The 10,371-nt window shown below is 41.9% G+C and overlaps 1 non-coding gene across 1 annotated transcript; it reads right to left on the reverse strand.

Moving 5' to 3' along the window:
- Positions 1-359: 359 nt before the first annotated feature.
- On the reverse strand, positions 360-431 carry TRNAS-GGA (transfer RNA serine (anticodon GGA)). Its single transcript has one exon. It is a non-coding gene; the product is annotated as a tRNA-Ser (tRNA).
- Positions 432-10,371: the final 9,940 nt, after the last annotated feature.

Raw genomic sequence — 10,371 nt, forward strand, 5'->3', positions numbered from 1 at the left:
GGCAAGTAAAATACTTAGGAGGGGATGGTGTGATAATTAAAGTCCATATGTTAATAGAGAAACAGTGGGTGTGATGCTTAATTTTATTTGTTAACTTGACAGGCCGTAGGGTACCCAGATTTGGTCAAACATGATTCTGGATGTTTTCTGCGAGGATGTTTTGGACAAGATTAACATTTGAATACATAGACTGAGTAAAGCAGATTGCCCTCCCCAAAGTGATTAAGTGAAAGTGAAGTTGCTCAGTTGTGTCCGACTCTTTGTGACCCCATGGACTGTAGCCTACCAGGCTCCTCCCTCCATGGGATTCTCCAGGCAAGAGCACTAGAGTGGGTTGCCATTTCCTTCTCCAGGGGATCTTCCCGACCCAGGGATCGAACCTGGGTCTCCTGCATTCCAGGCAGATGCTTTAACCTCTGAGCTACCAGGGAAGTCCCAAAATGATTAGGCCTCATCCAATCAGTTGACAGTGAATAGCACAAAGATCACTGAGCTCTCCAGAGTGAGAGGGAATTCCTCCAGCCTGGCTGGAGGATTTGAGCATTGGTTTTGGTTCACATCATGGACCTTGAACCAGACTGTCTTAGATAAGACACTCTTGAATTCCTGATCCACAAAAACTGTGAGATAATAAATGTATATTGTTGCTTTTAGTCACTAAGTTGTGGGGTAATTTTTTAGATAGTAACTAATACATATGGATATGTGAATATTACCAGGGGCCTAAGTCCCTCTGATGCTCAATGTGTCATCAAACTAACTCCAAAGGTACCAAATTTGTGTAATCGTCCACTATTCAAACTCCTAGACATATGAAGAATTATAACTCATGTTTTGTTACTGGCATTAAATTTGCCACTTTTTCTAATTTTTTAAAGAAAGCTGTATTCAGATCAGAAGAAAGAATCCCTGGTTCATCCTCAAGTTGGATGAACAAGGAAGAATTTAAACTGTGGACAGCCAACGTGTGGTCTCGCGCATCCTGGTGAATTACTAAAGTAACAGAGACACACTAAGGAGTAACCACTTATGAGACTCAGGAGGAAACTGGGGACAACAGATGCAGGCTTTGAAGTGATATCAAAAGGAAGAGGGAAGAGGCTTGCAAATTCTCAAGTGTGTGAATAGGTCAAATCTGTATGGGATGCTATAAAACAAGAGCTGCTGGTGAAATGGTTTAAATAATGTGAATTAATAGTGTTCTTGGCAACCAGAGTACCATTTATTGCTTGGGATGGTTTTGGCTCAGTTCCTCAAGTAGTAGAGAATGAAGAGATCCATGTAGAATTCAATAGTAGAAACAGTGCCAGGCTTTGAGAATGATATTCCTTTACATTTTGAAGATGGATATCAAACCTTTCTAATACTTAAAAGCAAAGTTTGTAACTATAAAGTGGTCATTATTCAGTGAATCCCTGACTTCTCAAATCATTAAAATTGTTTTTTCTCCTGTTGCTTAACGTGTATTAACACTCAGTAAAATTTTGCCTTTGTATTTGAACATGATGTTGGAATTCTTTCAATTCATGACATTTCCTGTGTGTTTTGTTCTGGTTTTAGAAATTAAGTGTTTTCATGTTGAGTTAATTGCAACTTCCAATGCAGTTGTAAGAAATAATATAAAGAGATTCCATGTGCATTTTACCCAGGTTCCCCAAGGGTGTGTGCATGTGTGCTAAGTTGCTTCAGTCTTATCTGACTCTTCACTATCCTGTGAACTATAGTCCACCAGGTTCCTCTGTCCGTGGAATTCTCCAGGCAAGAATACTGGAGTGGGTTGCCATGCCATCCTCCTTCCCCAATGGTAACATCTTGCAAACCTGTAGTACAATATCACAGCCGGAGTATTGATGCTGATGCAGTAAAGATACAGGACACTTCCATCACCACCTGGATCCCTCAAGTTGCCCTTTTATAGCCACATCCACTTCCCTTCCTCACCACCTCCATCCCATTAACTCCTGGCATCCAGTGGTTTATTTTCCATTTTTGTGATTTTGTCATTTTAAGAATGTTGTGTAAATGGAGTCAGACAGTATGTAACCTTTTCAGATTTTTTTTTTAATTCAGCATAATTCTTGGAGATTAATCCAAGTTCTTGAGTGGATCAATAGTTCCTTCCCTTCTATTGCTGAGTGGTATGGATGCAGCACAATTCAGCTATTCACCTTTGATGGATGTTTAGGTCATTTCCAGCATCTGATTATTACAAGTAAAGCTACTGTGAACATTCGTGTACAGATCTGTGTGTATGTACCTGTTTTTCACTGTGTGTGGAATAAATCTCCATGAACACAATTGCTGGGTTGTATGTTAATTGCATGTTAAGTTTTACAAATAATTGCCAAACTGTTTTTCAGGGTGGCTGTGCCATTTTCCATTAATTCCTACCATCTAAGTATAAGTGATCTAGTTTCCCCAATCCTCTTGAACATTTGGCATCATCAATGTTTTCTGTTTAGCCGTTCTGATTGGAGTAAAGCGATTATAGTTCAATTTTCACTTCCATAATAGTTAATAATGTTGACCATCTTTTTTGTGTGTGTTTATTTGTCATTAGCATATTCTCTGGTGAAATGTTTCCTGTCTTTTGCCCATTTTCTAACTGAATTGTTTCTTTTTTATTGTTGAGTTTTGAGAGTTCTTCCTATATTTTAGATACAAATCCTTTGTTGGCTAGATGGATGGGTGGCTTGTTTGCAACTATTTTTCCTCAAATCTCTAGCTTGTCTTTTCATTTTCTCTGCGGGGTCTTTTACAGAGGAAAAGCTTTTAATTTTGATGAAGTCCAGCTTAACAACATTTTCCTTTCATGGATGATACTTTTGGTGTCATGTCTAAGAACTATTTGCTGAGGTCAGGATCCTGAAGGCTTTCTCCTACATTTTTTCCCAAGTTTCACAGTTTTTAAAGTTTTACATTTGAATCCATGACTCATCTTGAGTTACTATTTGTAGGAGGGGTAAAGTTTAAGGAGCTTCTCTGGTAACTCAGCTGGTATTGTCCTTCTCCAGTGCAGGAGACCCTGGCTTGATTCCTGGGTCAGGAAGGTCCCCTGGGAGAGGGATATGTTAACCACTCCAGGATTCCAGGATTCCAGTATTCATGGGCTTCCCTGGGCTCAGAGAGCAAAGAATCCACCTGCAATGCAGGAAACCTGGGTTTGATCCCTGTCCTGGAAGAGGGCATGGTAACCCTCTCCAGTATTCTTGCCTGGAGAATCTCCATGGATAGAGGAGCCTGGTGTGCTTACAACCCAAGGGGTCACAAAGAGTCAGACATGACTGAGTCAGACGTGACTAAGCACAGCACAGCAAGGTTTTAGTATCACGTGGTTTTCAGTGTGAGACTATGACTATAATAGTTGTGTGCTTAAAATCTAATTCCTAATAACAAAAGCTGTGCATCATTCCTCTGGTTGCGAGCTCATGTCATTGGTTATCCCGTATTGTTTGCACTGGCATCCAGTGTAGTTCTTTTTGCTTTCTGATTTCAGATGTCTTTGTTCCAGATTGTGCTGGGACTGTCACTTTTGCAGAGTAAAAACTCAAATTTCACTTCATAGTCACTAGAGTTAGAGGCAGCTGCCACCTCTGCACTTGTATTCCTATGATTACTATGTTTTTCTGCTAGTGTAATTATTTTGAATAATTTAAAATTGATCTGTTTATATGGATTTAGCCCACTCTTATATAATAATTTTTTTTCTTGCTCATCTATCCTTAATTTAAAAAAATAAAACATAATCAAGCAATTCATAGGGAGCAGAGGATGAAGCTTGAAACTTAGTTTGATTTTCTGCACAAACTGAACCTGAAATAAGAAGCTGGGTACAATTCTGTTACCAAACCACACTTGGATCTGCTTGCCCACACCCAGTAAAGCCTGTCTACCGATGCTGGGTGGTGGTGGGGGAAAGTGCAGCATTTACTGCAGGGCGCCAAGTAAGGAGCCCAGAGCAGTTAGTGCTCAAAGCATCCAAACTTCCTGATAAGCTTTAGCAAAGCATTGTTAAAGGCTGTGTGAAGAAGGGGATGTCCTGGGGTATGTGATCAGCTCATGAACATTTCCCTGATTGCTTGATGGTGAGGTGTCACAGAGGTTAATGTCATCAGTCCTCAGGAGCCAGCAAGTCTGGGGGCTACATGCTCATGATCTGAAGCAAGTTGTTACTTGCTTCCCTTTGGTTGGGGTTTTAGTATCTGTAAAACAACTCAGGAAATGTACATCAGATAGTATTATCTCAGTACTTCAGAGAGGAGCTAAAGCAGAGGATATGTGGGAGGGGTCTGGCAGCCCCACAGAGTCCTGCTCAGTTACAAGTTCCTCTTGGAAGCAACTGGAGGAGAGGGAAAGGGAGAAGGAAAGCCTTTTTTTAAATGGAGCTAATGATGAGGTGACTGCTGTGGTGATAGGGGCTCATTCCTGCTAGCGACCCTCTGATGAACCCTGCTAAGACTGCCTCAGGATTGCCCAGCAAGGTACAGGGAAGCCGGAGTACTAATCACCAGTCCCATCCCTTTTTGGCTGAGGGTTCCCCGTGGACCATTCCCAGCATGCAGACTGAGCAGCTTCTTCATGTGGGAGGCAGCTGTGCAGAGTCAGAGAGACTTGGTGCCTGGGAGTGGCTGCAGCAGCATCCCTGCTGGTGCTGTTACAGCTGGGGAGTTCTAGGGTGTGATCTCCACATGTTCACTCACTGGGGAGCATGAGGGACCTGCTGCTTCTTGAGATCCTTCCCATTTCTAGTCTAAGTAATTACTGTGACTATAACAAATCCCATAAGTTCCTATGTTGTTGTTTAGTCTCAAAGTCATGTCTGACTCTTTGTGACCCCATAGACTGTAGCTCAACAGGCTCCTGTGCCCAAGGGACTTCCCAGGCAAGAATACTGGAATGGATTGCCATTTCCTTCTCCAGTGGATCTTCTCAACCCAGATATGGAACCCACATCTCCTGCTTGTCAGGAGGATTTTTTACCACTGAGTCACCAGGGAAGCCCATAAGGTCCTATATTCTGACCTTTTTGATTTCCTTTTCGAACTGCCATAGATGGGCCATTTAGATTCCAGAGACTTTGGTGGAACAGAAATGCAGGACCCCTTGATCTCCAGTTCTCATCCCAGGTGACCCACTCATCCTCTGATCGGCTGCAGGGGGGAATAATTCCAGTTCTCAGCTGGGCTTGCAAATTTCTAACTGTAGATGGTAGCTGACATGTCTGGAATTATGGCATATTCCTGGTTCCCATCCTCAGATTATCTGATGCTACAGATCTAGGAAGCATCTGCCACATAATAAATGGCCCAGGTGATTTTTCTGCACACCAGGGTTTTAGGCTGTCAGTTCTTACTTGAACTCCAACTCTAGTGGGACCACAGTAGCACCCCACTGTACCTTGTGACTAACTTCAGCATCTCTGACTGCAATAAATTCAGTTCCACTAATAAAATTGGAAGCTAAGTGAACATACTCCTTGTGCTAAATGGAGAGAAACAGAGAGGCACTCTAAGAAAGAGATGCAGTGGCCCTCAGGAAGAACTTGAGACAGAGCTGGATGCACTACGAGGTGATAGAGCATTTGCTTGGCAGAATCCCTCTCTCAGGAGTGAAACGAGTCCTCAAAGCTTGAAACGTTACTTCTGTGCCACTTGCATAAAGTCACAAGAGCACTTGACATTTCAAGGAGGCTTTGAGCAGAGGACATTTAGCTCTTCTTGATGGTCCTGAGGCTCTTTGCCAGGAATTTAGAATATTGTTACAGTCTTTGCTGTATTTCCGTCTGATGAGAAAAAGAAATAGCTTATGAATCCACAGGGTGACATGCTTTATAACATTTGAAAAAATTACTAAGCAAAACTGGAAGCTTTGGCCTCTTGTTGCCACAATACAATGCTCCATGCACAGATATTTAGGATATTTTTCCTCTAAAAACAGCAACAACACACAATAATCAGTCCTTGACTCTCCTGGCTTCCGCCCCAAACCCTGGTCTGTTAACCTGCAGTCTTTGCTGATCGTTTTCTTTTGTCTTTTGGGTGTGTTTAGAAATTGCTGGGTTGGGCTAAGCCATGGGAGCAATGTAGCACCATTGTCTCTGTTGGTATTGCTCCTTTTGGGTTACCATCCAGCATGGTGGGAGATCTTCCCCAACCATAATGGACAGGTTCCATAATAAGGAAAAACTGGTTGACCAACTGAACTAGCTGCCTCTAGGGCCTGAACATGTACAGCTTACAGAGGTCCAAGCTTCTGTAAGTGAGAGAAGAGACACAATTCCAGACAACGGGGAGACGGGTGGCCAACTGGACCCCATAGCTACATGGCTCCAGCCGCTTATCCTATCTGACTCGGTTGTTACTATATGACCACTGCACTGTTGCTCAGAGGTTGTACATCTGCACTTTCAGCTGGAATCTACCAACAGTTGGGCAAAAATAAAAACAAAACCCAACCAGATACCTCTAAAGTTTGGGTCCAGGGTTTACCTGTTTTTTTAATTACTTTGATCTGCTTCTGCTTCTCTGTCTTCCTAGCACTTTGCTTTTGCTTAAATATTGTGCTCAGTCGCTCAGTCTTGCCTGGCACTTTATGACCCCGTGGACCATAGCCTGCCAGATTCCTCTGTCCATGAAATTTTCCAGGCCAGAATACTGGAGTAGATTGCCATTTACTACTCCAGGGGATCTTCCTGACCAAGGATTGAACCCATGTTTCTTGTATCTCCATCTCCTGTATTGGCAGGTGGATTCTTTACCACTGTGCCACCTGGGAAGCTATATACTTAAGGAATAGGACAGTTTTCTCTTAGTTCCTTTATTTCATTTTTTGGTTTTAATTTTTAAAATCACATTTCTTATTGCAAAGGCAATGCATACACTTGGTATACAGCTCAAAAGGAATGAAAAGATAGATGATTAAGTCTGTTTCTTAAGTCTGCTCCCAGTCAACCAGAAAATTTCTGGCAATATTCTGTTTACATATGGGCTCCGTGTATACATATGTGTTCTTCCTCTCTCTTGCTCTCTCTTTTGCAATCAGCAGATTCTAATAGTTTTGTAAGCAAAGTTTTAGATTTACAGAGTAATTGATCAGATAGCATATAGGATTCCACATGCCCAGTTTCCCCTATTATTAACACCTTGCATTAGTGAGGTCCATTTGTTATCATTAATAAGCCAGTGCAGATACATTACTCTTAACTCAAGTCCATAGTCTTCATTAGTGCTCACTCTACTAATTGGATCTGCACATAATACACCTGCCATCACAGTGTCATAGTTTCATTTGTAGGTGAGCTACCTTGTCTCAGAACACTGTCACGCAGCACAATGCATCTCTCTGGGAGACATTAAATGAATGGCTACTGAAATGACCCTTAGAATGATCGGGCTCTGACAGTAATGCCAGTCTTCAGTGGGGCAAGGTCTTCCCAGACTTCACCTGTGGTCAGTGATGAGTGGTGGTCTGCAAGGCAGTGATCACTCTCCAACCCAGTGGATTTCCCTGTAAGTCATGCGTGACCTCAAAGACTACAGCATATTTGCAATAGACCTGAATATCTGCACCTGGCATTTCTACCAGGCCTGGGGGTGGAGTTTAAATCATCTTTAGAAACATCCCCTAATGGAAAAGTTCTGGAAAATGCTGGCTTTACCTATTTCTTACCTGCTCTGCAAATTCATGCTATACTTCCCCTAAATGTTTCAAAATCCAAAGAGTACCTACACTCTGGCTTTAGGATGAAAGTTACTGGATATGAGGGAATTTAAGAACTATGCCAGAAATGCCAGTGTTGATTTTGGGTCTAGAAATCAAGTTTCAGAATACTATGACAACTTTGTAGAGCATGGATGTCCGAATTGCAGTGCTTTGCACTTTCCCGTGCTTCTGTTCTATTGGCCTCCGCAGTTTGGAGGTATATCTGTGTGGAAATCTTGTCAGACTTATTCTTCTTATGGGCATAGGATTTGCTTCCCTTCTGCATTTGTCCCCTGTGTTCTTGGAGGGTCCCTTCCAGTGGTATTTCTGTGCTATTTGACCCTCATGGGGAGGCTACACTTGTGTTTCTTTCCCATTACCAGAATCACTGGGGATCTGTGATGACCCAGTGTCCAATTTTCTGTTCTCTGTTCTTTCCTTTGGAAAGCTGTCCTGGAAATGGACTAGCTTTTCCAAGAAAGCCTGTCATGTGTGTTTATAGACTTTTAATTTTGCTCAATTTCCTGCCATCAGTGGCAGGTCTGGGACTATCAAAGCAGGCTGCTGGGAATTCCCCAGGGTCAGAGTCAAAACCACTTTTTAAGTCTCTAGAACATACATCAATATTCTATTTTTATAGCCCCCACATTTAATTACGCATGTTCTTACACCACCCCCCCCCCCCAGGACTTCCTGTTCAAAACAAGAAGCTCTACTTAAATGCATATGGACTCTCCCATCTAGAGTGAAAACCAGTGCATTTTCACCAGGTGATTCTTTCAGGCTAGTGTTAAACTCCCTCTCACTTTTCTAGACTCTTTTGTGGGATACCGTGGGAAAAGGAGAGAAATGGGTTTTGATGGTTAATTTTATGGGCCAGTTTGGCAGGGTCAGTGTGCTCAGACATACTGGTTGTTTCTATGAGGGTGGTTTTTGAATGAGATTAACACTTCAGTGGTGAACTTCTGGTAAACAGGTTACCCTCCATATTGTGGGTGGGCCTCATCTAATCAGCTGAAGGATAGACTGGAACAAAAAACTGAACTTCCCAGATGAAGAAGGGAGTCTGCCAACAGATGGCCTTTGGACTTGAACTGCAACATTGGTTCTTCCTTAGGTCTCCTGGCTGCTGACCACCATGCAGATTTTGGACTTGCCAGTCTCCATAATGGCATGAGCCAATTCCTTGTCATAAATCTCTTTTTGTTGGCTCTGTTTCTCTGGAGAATCCTGACTAGTGTAGGGGGGTAGACAAAGGGCAAGTGATGTATGTAGTCCATGCTCCTCCAAAGAACAGCAGTAGGCAGCACACCATTTCTTGCAACTCCTACAGGGTCTGGGAAAGGAATGTGTAGGTAGAACTCCATAAATAAAATTTGTTTTCAGATATTTTAAAAAATTCCTACTCTATTTCCTTGTCTTATTTTTACTGCATTACAAGTTTACCAGATCTTTGCTAAAATTAAAGATAGAGCCAGTCATTTGATGCTTTGTAACTAAAAATTAAAAAAAAATAGGAAAAGACAATTTCAAATGAAAAGTGGTGTCCTTGATTGCCTCCTGGAACAGAAAAAGAACATTAGTGGAAATAACTAATGAACTCAGAATGAAGTTTGGAGTTTAGTTAATAATTAGTTTCTCTCTTAGTTTTGACAAGTGAATTATGGTCATGTGAGGTTTTCCCAGTAGGGGGAAGTTATGTGGGAACTCTCTGTACCATCTTCTGAAAATATAAAATTGCTCCAGAAGTAAATGTTTATTTAAGAAAAATAGGAGACAACCCCCTTCATGGATCACAGCCTTGTCATAGCTAAGGGGCTTGCATAACTCAGTGAAGCTATGAGCCAGGCCTTGCAGGGTCACCCAAGATGGACAAGTCATAGAGGAAAGTTCTGACAAAACATGGTCCACTGGAGGAGGAAATGGCCACCCCTTCTAGTATTTTTGCCTTGAAAATCCCATGAACAGTTTGAAAAGGCAAAAAGATATGACACTGGAAGATGTGCGCCATCTCCCAACCCCACCCCAGGTCAAAGGTGTCCAATATGCTACTGGGGAAGAGCAGAGGGCAATTGCTAATAGATCCATAAAGAATGAAGTGAATGTGCCAAAGTGAAAACAATGCTCAGCTGTGGATGTGTTTGGTGGTGAAAGAGAAGTCCAATGCTGTAAAGAACAATATTGCATAGGAACCTGGAAAGTTAGGTCTGTGAATCAAGGTAAATTGGATGTGGTCAAGTAGGAGATGGCAAGTATGAATATTGACATCTTAGGTATCAGTGAACTAAAGTGGAAATATTTGAATTTAATTCAGATGATGTCTGAATTAATATCTACTACTGTGGGCAAGAATCCCTTAGAAGAAATGGAGTAACCCCGAGAGTCAACAAAAAAGTCTGAAATGCAGTACTTGAGTGCAGTCTCTAAAATGACAGAATGATTTTGGTTTGTTTCCAAGGCAAATCATTCAGCATCACAGTAATCCAAGTTTTTACCCCAACCACTAATGCTGAAGAAGCTGAAGTTAAATGGTTCTATGAAGGCCTATAAGATAAGACCTTCTAGAACTAACACACACACACACACACACACACACACACACACACACACACACAAATGTCATTTTCATCATAGGGGATTGGAATACAAAAATAGGAAGTCAAGAGATAC

Source organism: Capricornis sumatraensis, chromosome 6 (genome assembly GCF_032405125.1).
Source record: "Capricornis sumatraensis isolate serow.1 chromosome 6, serow.2, whole genome shotgun sequence".
NCBI lineage: Eukaryota > Metazoa > Chordata > Mammalia > Artiodactyla > Bovidae > Capricornis > Capricornis sumatraensis.